Source organism: Vulpes vulpes, chromosome 14, assembly GCF_048418805.1.
Source record: "Vulpes vulpes isolate BD-2025 chromosome 14, VulVul3, whole genome shotgun sequence".
In the NCBI taxonomy this organism is placed as follows: Eukaryota; Metazoa; Chordata; class Mammalia; order Carnivora; family Canidae; genus Vulpes; species Vulpes vulpes.
In genome coordinates, this window is record NC_132793.1 from 105,841,440 (window position 1) to 105,854,530 (window position 13,091).

The window sequence follows — 13,091 nt, forward strand, 5'->3', positions numbered from 1 at the left end:
CTTCATGTGGATCTCCAGAACACATGGCAGTCTCTTAAGATTTGGATGCAGAATTCATTTTCATATGTCGATCCATCATCTGACCTACTCAGGAGCTCAGTGGTAAAACGCAGCCTAATGCCTTTAAGAACACACATTTTTGGAGTGTTTGGTTTTCTGAAAGTAAGGCCTACTGGACAAGTTAAAAGATACAGTGTCCACTGTGTTAGTGGATGAAAGGCAGCTTTGAGAGAGTCCTCTGAATATTGCTTCAGTTCGACCACCACCTAACCGTTAACAGTCCATCTACCTCTCCATGGGGATTGGCTGCCAAAGCGCTGCCCTCTGATGCCTCTCCCATCCCGGTGACCCAGCTCTGATCAGAGCGGGGGTATGTGCACATTCTGGGGGTGGATGAGACGCCCAAAGGAGCAGAGCCGCCACGTGTCCATGCCCAGCCGAGTGCACAAGCCGATGCTTATGAGAATGGCTGTCCCATGTGCCAAGCCACATGAGCCATGGGGCTGCACCAACTCCGGAGGGTGCCTATGGGTTCCTCCAGGTCCACAGCCCCAATCCAGAACATACTGCACTGATTATTACATTCTGACACGAAGGAGGTCAGAAAGGCAGAGGCATGCACTTGGCATCGAAGAGCAGGCCTGATTATAAACGAAACTGTCAGCCTGTGTCCAGTTAGGAAACTTACTCCAGGTATTTCGGGGTCTGAGAAGGGTGCGGAGGCAAAGAGAGGTAAGGTTGAATCCACGTGAGTGGGAACCAGGAATGCAGCGGGGCCTCCTCCCCACCACAGCAGGAGCCCCGACTGTCTGCACAGTGTAGGGAGCTAGAGCCCAGGATCCTGCCCAGGAGCCCAGGCGCCCAGGAGCCCAGGCGCCCAGAAGCCGGGTGCCACGCTTCCTGGGGCACAGCCCAGCTGTGTTGTCCACAAGGGGCTGTTGCTGCCTGCTGGACGTGGCTTCAGATGCAGGGGGAGGAAGGGGTGGAGGTGCGGGCATCTCCCTTCCTTTTGAGAAGGAGAAACGTAGTCCCTGATGCTGGAAGCAGGCACGGCACATACAGTGTTCCTGCGAAGGTGAACCACGCACAGAACACCCACAGCAGACACTCGCCTGCACCAGGTGAGAGCAGGCCAAAAGCAAGGCCACTCCCCCATCAGGTGTGAACGCGGACCAACCATAAGAACTGTTCAAGCCACGGAGTGACCGACCGTCCCCCGTGCTGGCTGACACTCGTGGCTCACGGCACTCTCCTCCCAGATCAGACTCGGAAGCAAACCCAATCATGGAAATGCTCCTGCTTCCTGGCAGCATCGACCCCTCCTCCTCGGACTCTCCCCAGAACCACCTACCACAAGCCCAAACTCTGTAATGGGTTCTTTCCAACACCGTCTCGCTGGGACACCTGTGTGGCCATGGTGCACAATCCCCACCACGGGACACATACTAACTGAGCTGGCCAACTCCAGGAGAGCGCCTTGTGGTCTCCAGCTGGAGGGATTGGCACTCGCAGCCTGCTGCCAGCAAGGGGCACAGTCACCACCTACGGACCAGTCCAGGCAACCCAGCAAGTCCCAGATGGGAACCAGGGTGACTAACTTGTCTGCATTCTTACCACGTGGCTGTAACTCGCCAGGATGGTCCTCCGCCTCACCCAGCTTCCCTGTGTCACCTCTGTCCTCATCATCTGAGTGCTGAAATAATTTCCACTTCACTAATGCAGTTGTCTGTCCCTCCCGGACAATGGGCGCCTAGCCCCATAGTGGTTACCTGTGTCGTACTGGACCCAGCCAGGTGGAGACCCACCTGATGAAAGAGATCTCCACCCATGTCCTCCCCCCGGGGGGGAAGGATGGCAAGCTCTGGGACACAGACACCTGCCACCAGCTCTACTGGACCCGTGTGTGTCCTCTTGAGCCCTCTTCATGGCAGCCCGTTGTTGGCCGGCCAACCCTGGTGCCCAGCTGGGTGTTCCCACAATCATGCCACTGCCACCATTCATGCTCAGGCAGACCCTCTCATGCCACGTTTCTGCTTGTCATTGTTACCAATACCAGGGCTGACCCAGGTCTGTCACAGTCACTGGCAGATTCCAAAAGCTGCAGATAACACCCCTGCCCCAAGACTGCAAAACAGATGAAAGTCAGGTCTGGCTCTCTATATATTTGTATATTTTATTTTTGAATGTTTGGTTTTTGGACATGTAATTCAGAACAAGGCAAAGAACTCTAGAACCCCAGCATAACCCCAGAAAGTTGAGGACCAATGAGGGATCTTTTCCCCTAGACATACTGCAGTATTAAAATCCCCTCTCAGCTGCCTGGACCAAATTATTTGTCTAGGAACTTGACAATGGGAAGGTTTTATTTTCGTCCTCTTTGTGACAAACACATAAATGAAAGCAATAATGTTATGTGATCATTACTATCATTAATATTCACGAAGTCATTCCCTATTTCCTTCTCTGGGACCAGGAACTGCTCAGGGCTTTGCACAAGCACCACCCTTGCGAACCAGAAGATGGTAACCACTCAAGCCCTGAGTCCACTCTGCACGTCCAGGGTGACATAGCTACTCTGGAATGAGTGCAATCCGCAGGAAGAGGGCCCACTCACAGGAGAAGCTGTCCCCGGGAACGAGCGTAGGGACGGGTTTTACTGGGGAAACACACAACCCGGTGTGATGTGGCACACAGTCCCCTGCGCTGTCCTCATCCGGGGAGGAACACAGGGGCTGGGGCGCGTGTGGACGGGGAAGCCATCCCTCTGTCACCCCTCCTATCCAGGCCAGTATGAGAGCACGCAGAGTGAGAACAGCTGGTGCTCAGGTGCCACAGGTCTGAGTTTAGACACCAGGTGCTAGAAAGTGGTGACGTTCGAGGAAGCGGCATTCTGGCTGAGGGCACAGGAGCCTCTGGTTCATGGGAACCATGTGCCCAGCCTCTCTCCCTGAGTGGCAGGTGATGCTTGCCCCAGGTGGATGTGCAGGCACCCTGGGAAGGGCCCCTTGGGTCACCCCCAAACAATTCTGGGGGTCTCTCCACAACGTGCAATGAGCACATTCATCTCCAACCTTTCCTTAGCAGAATATTAAAGAATAGGTTCCTCTGAGGGAGCATCTGACTCTGAATCGAGACTGCAAATCCGAGCTTTCTGCAAACAGTAATCCAGGCATCATTTTCTGCAGCCAGTGATGGAAGTTACCATCCTATGAGTGCAAACACACTTACTTGGAGTGAAAGGAAAAAATGCACCAAAACACAAATGCAGCCCATTCAACACAGAAAGGAATGCTGGACGGCCACGTGCCAGGGGTCCTGCAGCTCCTTCCTCACAGTCACGCAGCTGACATGATAGTGACCGTCACCTGGGAGCCTAGGTGTTGGAAGCCAGCTGCAGGCACTGCTGGCAGTCTCGGGGCTGCCACTGGGTGCTCAGCCCTGGGATCTCAGTGACCCGGCTTCTCAAAGACATGGAGGCTGGAGGGGAACTTGGTGGACAAAATGGCCAAATGTGCCTTTTTTTTACACCAAAACCAGAGAAAGGGGAGAAATGTGCTTCCTGAAGCATCATTTCTGCTGCCTGGCTGCAAACCATCTCACTCACTGTTTTAGTACGACACTATATATTGTTAGAGAGGGGGAATCATTGTCGGGTATTCTTGGCCAGCTGTATTCTGTGAATGATTTATTTCTGCCTTTTGTTGTCATTTTTCACTTGGAGTTTTAAGAAGCTAATCGTAAACATCTCTTACATGTTAAAGTTACTGGCCATTTCCCTGTGATGCGGTTGGCAGGCAGTTTTTCCCGGCTTGCTGCTTGTCATTCTTACTATTTGACTTACAAACATCGTAAAAGTAATCAGTTGGATCTATCGATCTTTTGCTCTTATAATTTCTGCCTTTTGTGATTAGAAAGTCTTTTCTAAGATAAAAGTTATGTAGGTAATATCTGTGCTTCCTTCTAGTGATTTTAAGGGTTTGTTGGGGCTTTCTTTTTTTAACATTTAAACCTGCCCAGACTTTATACTGCTATTTGGTAGGTATAAGCTACATATTCCAGGTATTTTTTCAGTGATCTGATTAAATCGTTTCTCCCAGACATAATGTGTTGCTTTTCCTATGGAATGAGCCCTCGGATGCACCTGCACCTGAATCTGAGCTATTCCACCCTGGTCACACAATTTTCATCTTGTAACTTTGAAACATTACATTGTTTGGCAGGACACATTCTCCCTCTTTTTTAAATGTCCACAACCATCCATATGCATAAATAAATCTTCTGTATTAACTTTAAACAGTTTGGTAAAGTTCTCCCCCCAAAACCTACCATGGGAATTATATGTGTTAACTGATTCTGGCAAGTTGACTGCTTTGCCATATCCCCTTTGCTATCTGGGAACTATAAATCATGTAAATAATATAAATATATAGAAAACATAAATATACGTAGAAATAATGTAAACTAAGCCAGAGTTCATGACTTCAGCAAACTTTTGTTTTCCTTCTCATTGACCCCAAACATTTTTGTTAATTCCTATGGCATCTTATCTTTGGATAATGGATCTCTTATTCATTACATTATCCAAGTGGTTAATGTTCGTGATTAAGTTTGCCATATTTATTTTATAATCAGACACATTCTGAGATCTCATGTTTGTTCTAAGGCTTTCACTTAAGATAACGTGGGACAATCAGCTTAACATGGGGCAAAGTACGTGTCAATCATAATACTGAATATTTAACTAATTTTAGAATTTAAAACTAAATGCTTTCACCTGAATGACCTCATTTAATTCTCATGAAATTATACGAGATAAAATTCAGTATCCTCTGTTACAGATGAAGCAGCTCAGGCTGTGCAAACGTGAGTCTCCCCCAGTCCCCACCCCCACCCCACCCCCAGCCAGTGGCAGAACTGGAGCTTGAATGAGGGGATTGGATAAAAATATCAACTACATGGACGATGTGTAACACGACACACCTATTTCATGTGGCTCTACAGCACTGTCTTGGCGCTTTTTTGCAGCTTATACCTGACAGCAAGAAGAGATGACAAAGAGGAAGAGCTGACACCATGTGGCACATGGGTCAGGCACACAAGCAGCCGGAGGCACCTGTCACCACCCAATACCTGTAACCCACCTGTAACCCCATTGCCGGGACATTCCAACTTAATGATGTGGAAAGAGCCCCCTGGTGCAGTGTTGGCGGCGGCACACAGTCGTGAGGAGTACATGTGCAAGGGCCCAGAAGCCGTTGTTATAGTACCTGGAGTATCATTGACCCTCAGAAGTGGGTTATCTTTCCCCTTTTCTTCTTCCCTTAGGTCAACACAGAGCTGGTCTCCTTCTTGTGCTTCAGGAACCCGTTGTGATGGTGAAAGACAATAGCTATGTGGCCCCAGGGGTTCCATTCACCCACCTAACAGCCTGCATCCTCTAACGATTGAGGGCCCCCCACATAAACCTGAGGCTTGGCCCTAACATCCAGATACGATGGCTCAAGTCCATCCCAGGCTCTGTGTGGAGCCCCCCCACCTCCGCCCCAGCCCCAGCCCAACAGTCCCGTGAGCTTCCGAGTGGATTGGATGCTCCAAATACCCCGGGGAGGGGGTCGGTTCTGCAGCTGCTGTACCTGTGTCAGCTGCACCTGACTGCCCTCCCTCTACCTGCCTCCACCCTGCACTGGGACCTACCTGGCCCCAGGTCCTAATCCATCTGCATAGTCTCACTTCTAAGTATGCAAGTGCACATGGAGCCTACTGTTGTTCTGAATTACATTGTTCACTGCTTCCTTCTGGCTACACAGGCTTCCTCACCTACCTTGTCTCTCCTCCCGGGGAAGATTGGTCCAAGTGCCTGTCTCACAAAGTGTCCAGAGCAGCACCCCTCACATGCAAGGCACTGGGGCATCCTCTGTCTTGTCCCCGCCGGACGCTCCTAGTAAATGTAGGTACGGCAGGCTGTCCACACGACGTAGGAAGAAAAGCCGCTCCTGAGTGCAAATCAGAGCAGCCACTGTGGAAAACAGTACGGAGGTTCCTCAAAGATCAGAAATAGAGCTGCCCTACAATCTCGTAATTCCACTTCTGGGTATTTACATGAAGAACATGAAAATATTAATTCAAAAAGATGCATGTACCCCTACATCTACTGCAGCATTATTTACAATAGACAAGATAAGCAACCAACCCACCTGTCCATCCACAGATGAATGCATAAAGCTGTGATACACACACACACACACACACACACACACACACACAGTGGAGTATCACTCAGCCATCAAAAAGAATGAGATCCTGCCATTTATGAGCACTTATGTTAAGTGAAATAAGTCAGAGACAAATACTATACTATTTCACTCATATGGAATCTAAAAAACAAAACAAACAGAACAGGAACAGACTCCTAGACACAGAACAAAGTGGTGGTTGCCAGAGGAGGGTGAGGTGGGGAGACAGAGGACAGGGGTGAAGAGGATGAAGAGGTACAAACTTCCAGTTATAAAGTAAAAAGTCACAGGGATGAAACATATAGCACAGGGATATGGTCAATAATATTGTAATCACTTTGTATGGTGACAGGAGGGGACTGCACTTACCTTGGTGAGCCCTTGAGAATGCACACAGTGTTGAAACACTATGTTGTCCATCTGAAACTAGTATGTCAACTATGCTCCAATAAAAAATAAAAATTAAAAAGTCAAATTAAATTAACAAGTGCCCCTTCCCATGGCCCCTTCTCTCTGCTCCCCTGATCCATGCAGATGAACATTCAGGAACCGAGTTCAGATCACAGCTGTCCTGCCCCGACGACCGGCTTCTCATTTGTCTGAAAAGTTCCCAACGTTTCCAGCCTGGGCTGCAGAATGGCTCCCACAAAGAAGGCTGGTAAGCAGAAAGGCTGTCGTGCCATGGACACTCAGAACCGCGTCCGTGGAGTGGCTTTCCAGAAGCGTGCCCCTGGGCACTCAAAGAATCCAGACATTTGCCACGAAGGACACGGGCACTCCAGAGGTGAACACAAACACAGGCTCCGCAAAGCTGTCTGGGCTGAAGGAGTAGCGGGTGTCGCCTGCCGTATCTGTGTGCAGTGGTCCAGAATGCAACGCAGATGAGGACTCACCAAACAAGCTCTGTATGTTGGGTACCTCTGGGCCTGTCACCATGTTCAAAAACCTACACAGTTAATATGGATGAGAACTAACCACTGATTTGTCAAGTAAAGATATAAACCCACAAAAGCAATATTAATAAAATAAAAAACATAAAGCTCCCAGCACAGTGCTCCTTGGGGTAGCGAACAGACCGAGCACCTTGACCTGGGGAGCTGCATGGGGCAACCTTCTTCCTGCGGTTTCACTACTAGCATGGGAGAAGGCAACGTTGGCATCTTTGAAAGTAACATAGATCCTGCTGATGGAAATATCAGGGAGGCAGTGATCAGAGCCCTGGGGTAGGCCCATCATCTCCTTCTAGGCACAGCTGGGTCCTTTCCTTGACCTGCTGACCTGGAGGCTGGATCCTGCCGGTGGGGGTCATGAAAGATGGAGTCTACCTCCCCACCTTCCACCCCAGCTGGAGCCCATCACTCTCAGCCTGTCCAGGAAGAAGTCACGGCCAATAAAACTGACCTTCAACTGGTCCAGCTGTGGGCCATCTGCCTGCATCTCCCTGCAGGTCTGGTCCCGGTTACCCCAGAAACACAGGGAAGCACCTAAAGGTTCATGCTTGGAAGGGGCGAAATGAGTGTCCCCCCCCCCGCCAACTGGTCCTGGCTTCCAGTCCTGCCCCCTGTCCATCGGGCCATGCTGCCTCCTCCCCGTGTCACAGGGGAGCCCAGATGGACAGTCCAGCAGAAACCCCCTTGGAAGAGCCTCCTCCCAGCCTGCCTCTCCTCACACCCGCCTGCACCCGGGGCCTCTGGCGGAGGACAGAGGGCAGGTCCGTTCCCTCAGGGCGCCCCCCATGCCCAGGCCTTCCTCTCGTGTCTGATCCCTTGGGGATCTGCTGTATGGTTAATAAACCTGGGAAAAGCTATTTCACACATTCCTTCATTCATTTGCCAAATACACACCGAGCACCTGTTTTGTGCCTGTGCCATTCTCTGCACAGGGAGCATGGCTCTAATGAAAACAGATGGAAAGCCCACCCCATTGAGCGAATGAGACTCATCCCAGTGGGGACACTGAGACAGGGGCTGTGTTTCCTCTCTGATCTAACAAAACTCTGCTGAGCTGCCCCATCCCTGGAGGATAGCATCATACAGACCCATACCGACCCCCGGCCATCAGGTGGTCTCTCCACACACACCTCGCCACACAGGACATGTGCTGGGGATGAGCACACAGGTCACCTGTTCCATCAGGGCCACCTCTCCCAACAACAGGGAAGAGCTGGCTGAAAAGACTGTACATTGCTGACATCTCTGACATTTAATTCATGATAATGATGTTTACTTGAGCCAGAACAGCTAAAACTAAACCTCACACTTAAAATATAAAAAGTAAATAGCATTTTCTCAAACATCTAGTTAATCAGTAAAAAATCCTGCTGTGATGTGGGCAGTAGCTGCCATCCTGAAAACCACAGTTAGAAAAGGTAAAGGATGGACTCAGGGAAGGGGCGAACAAGCCAGGCGGCTGAGGGTCAGGCAGCACCCTGGGGACACTCTCTCGATGGCACACATCTGCCGGTTCCCCCACCCAGACCCTGGGCGAGCCCCGCACCGAGGGACAATGACCGGCCTCTCCTCTCCCCTCCTCAAACCTGGCTGTCTGTTGGACAAAGACCAAAGTGTGGTTCCAAACCAGTGTCTGGTTGTGGCAGATGTCTGGCTTGAACTTCCAGCACCCCCAGGACCAGAGTCCTGCTTTTGATGGCAAACTGGTTTTCTGGGACTCTGAAAACCTTCTTTCTGGCTGGCGTCACTCAGGTTAGCTGGCGTGGCATTCTTCTGGGCAGAAGCCCGTGTCCCCAACCAGGCCAGCCACCTAACCTACCACCTGGATCCTGGGCTGCAGGTGACCATCTACCTGGACACCCTGGTGCTGGCCACCCCCACCACCTCTGGATTTGGTAGTAAGTCCAGAGGTCCCTGGAAGCAGCTGTCATCATACCAGTGAGCTGTGCCATCACAGAGTAGCCAAATTATCCCATCAGGTGGGTTTCTGGAGGCCACATCTGACTTCCTGGTCTCATGTATAATGTCGACCTAACTGATAGAATATTCTGGCTCATTCCTGAAGACCCCGGGGTGCTCAGCGATGGGATAGTGGCACAGGCTCACTTCCTATGTCACTGATACGAGGAAGGGATGCAGGCCCAGGGGCAGAGATCACACAGGAAGCCACACCGTCCTGGTCCCCCTCCTGATCCATCAGAGCCTTTGCTGTTTATGTAAGAAAAATAACTCATGGGGGACACTTATGAAATGTCTGTTTGCCTCTCCACCCCAATGGAGGTAATGCCCAAAGATAGATCAGAACAAGCCAAAAATGAAGCTAGGGAGCAGAGCTCAAGGGGGCCGGCTGACACATACAACACTCTGGCCTCCACAGGGTGACGCTGTCAGCAGTTTCTCTGCCTCAGTCCTGCTCCCTGTGGTGGGCAGGGGGCCGTAGGATGGGCCTGGGGCTCCCTGTAGCTGCTCAGAGAGGCTCCTTCCCTTCGTGCACTTTCCCTGAGTACTTTTTGCTTCCTACCACTGGCGTGGTTTTACAGGAATGTGAAGCCAGGTGTAGGAGGCTGAGAGTTCAGCTGGCTTGCTCTTAGCAAAGGCCGAGGGCCTGCCGTGGGCTGCGGGAGCTCCCGTGGGGAGGGTCCCATGGTCCTTGGGTAGGGGGGAAGGGTACATCCAGGACTTGCCCTCAGTGCAGACACCTTCCCTGGCTCTGTCTAGCTGGAGTCACTGTACTCGAGGAGCCTGTTGGTCAGGAGGACAAGGTCTTCTGGTCATTTCTCTCTCCCCCTCTCTCCCTGTCCCCTTCCCCTCTTCCATCCTGCTCCAACCAAGAACCACCAAACCATTACTTTCATCTTCTGGACAGAGATGAATGGCAACACCGGGGCCTTTATATCAGGCCAAAGAAGAGTTTGACACATTCCTACTGTCCCAGGAATTACGAGCCTCAATCCTCAAAATGTCAGAAGACACAGCCCAGCTGCGCACAGGGGCTCTTTTTCCTACACTTGGGCTCTTCACTGTCACTTCAGGCTTATGCAAGGGAAATGTAGGGGCCACCCACCATCTCTGATCCCAAACACAAGCCTCTAAGCCTTACTCATGATCATCTAGGCAAGGATCCATGGGAAAGCTGGGGTCACTGGCTTCTCCCTGAGAGGTCAACAGCTATTCCATGAGCCGAAGAAGCAGGTGACAACATGTGGACTGGGGGGCAGGCAAAGTGAGGCAGTGGCGTCATTGGGTTGTGCTGAAGGCACTGATCTTATTTCTTCCTTTTTTAAGATTTCATTATATTGCACAATAACATGTTCACTTTATAAAAAGTAGAAAATGTAGATGACCAGAACACAACAAAATCTGCAAATCACATGTGATCTGTCGTTGAGAATCAAGATTTGGTGCTGTCCTGAGAATATTCTGTGGGGACTTTAGTCTATGCAAAAATGTGTGTGGGGGCACTTTGAACTCCAAATGGGACCACACTCTGGACCATGTTTTATAGCCTTCTTTTTGGCTCTCAAGAAAATTATTTTCTTCAAAAGTTTCCTGCACATTTTAAAAACCTTTTTCCTCTAATAGTAAAATATAAATTTTGTCATTACAGTAACAGGGTTTTTTTTAACATTAAATTTTCTAACCAGCTATCCTTGGTATGTAAAAAAAAATATTGATTTTGTATATATTTTTAAACAGCCTCTTTACTCTTGTTAGTTCTAATAGATTTTTAGCTCATTGTCGTGGGTTTTCCACATTGAGAATCATCTCAGCTACAAATAAAGATGATTTTGTTCCTCTTAAAATCATGACTTTTATTTTCTTTCCTTTAGAAGGCTTAAGTGCAGAAAGCAAAATCAGTTCTTGAAAGGAATGTGACCCACTAGTAAAGGTGTTAAGCATTCCCCAGCTTATCTGAGTACTGTATTGATTCGGGACAGACTACAGGACACCCTACATTCTGGCACTGGGCAGAGTCTGTCTCTTAAAAAAAAATGGATGTAGACTCGTGGCAGGTGAGCACCAAGGCTGGACTGTTCACTGGGGACTAGAGCATGAGGGGAGTGCCACCCTTTGGGTGGGGAGTCCTCTGGAGAGGAAATGGGAGTGAAACCAAGTCAAGGGAAGGTCTGCTGATCATAGACAGTGGAACCAATAGTCTGTGCCACATAACTGTGTCAAAGAGGTTGGTTTTATTTTTTAAATCAATTTCCCCAATTCGCTTTATGAAGTATTTTTTCAGGGGAACAGAGGAGAAGTAATGGATTCTGAAGCCCTAGTTATTACAGGCTTTTAAAACTGCACTTGTCATGGATTTCTGTGTGAACTAAAAAGGCACTTCTCTGGGGTGTCCGCCCTCCAGCTGATCCTGTAAGTCAAAGGGCTGTAGGATACAGACCTGCTTTTCTATCCACACTCACCCGTGATGACTGTACTGGCACACGGTCATCTACACATCTATGAGTCCTGAATCCAGCTGTCAAGTTGACATCTCATGGGATAGCTCCTGGGTTCCCCAGACTTCACATGGCCAGTAAAGAGCCCTGGGTCTGCCCCCACCACCCCCACATGAAAATTCTCCTTCCCACAGGCAGACCCACCTCAGCAAATGGGGCCATCTTGCACCCGGCACAAGTCGTCAAGTTGTCCTTGACTCTTCTTTCTTTTGTACTTCCAGCCCAAGAGCCCACCCCTCACCCCCATCCTCACCACTCTACCTGCTGAAGCCACAGTCATCTCTGCTGGGACTGTTATGGTGGCTTCACGCCCGCATCCACCCACACAGCAGCCCGTGGGATCCTGTGAAATATAATCCAACCCATGGGAATGTTTGTAGCAGTTCTATCGGGAAAAGCCCAACATGTCCCTCAGTGTATGAGTTGTTGAGTTGTGGCACACACACACACACCACAGGATACTTACTACACAGAATCAGATGGAATGTGCTAAAAGACACATAGCAACCTCGATGGTCTCAAGGGCACACAATTTCATTTGTACAACATCTTCAAAATGACACGACTACAGAGATGGAGAGCAGATAAGTGGTTGCCAGGGCTCAGGGATGGTGGGCAGAGGGCAGTGGGTAGAACCATGGGCCAGATGTTTGTGGTGAGGGCACGGTTCTGGATCTGGTGGTGGTGGCTCCACGGACCTGCATGCAAGACAGATGAGTCGGGGCTGCACACGTGGCACCAAAGTCAATGTCTGGTTTTGAAACCCTCCCCTAGTTACACGAGACATGACCACTGATAGAATCCGAGTGAAGGGGATGTCATATCTCTCCTAAAACTCTATCTTAGGACTTTATTTTTAGAGCAATTTTAGGCTCACAACAAAATCGAGAGGGTAACCCAGAGATTTCCCCCATCCCTCCCACCTCTACATATATGCAGCCTCCATATCATGTCACTCACCAGAATGATTACATTTTTACCAAGGATGAACCTATGTTGACACTCTGTAATCACCCCAAATCCATATTTTACCTTAGGGTTCACTCTTGGTGTTGTTCTATGAGTTTATCTAAATGGTTAATGGCCTATATCCATCATTATAAGATCACATCTCACTGCCCTAAAAAAATCATATTTCCCCTGCCTATTCATCCCCTCCTAGCCCGGCAACTACTTGTCTTTTTATTGATTCCAGTTTTGGCTTTCCCAGAATGCCATATGGTTGAAGTCATATAACATGTAACCTTTTCAGATTGGCTTCTCTCACCTAGCGATATGATTTTAGGGTCTCATAGCTCATTTCCTTTGGTGCTGAAGGATAGTCCACTCTCTGGATATACTATGTTTGTCTCTACATGACCATGAAGGGCATCTTGGCTGCTCCCAAATTTTGGCAATTATGAATAAAGTGGTTGTAGGTGTTCATGTGCAGGTTTTTGTGTGGACCTAAGTTT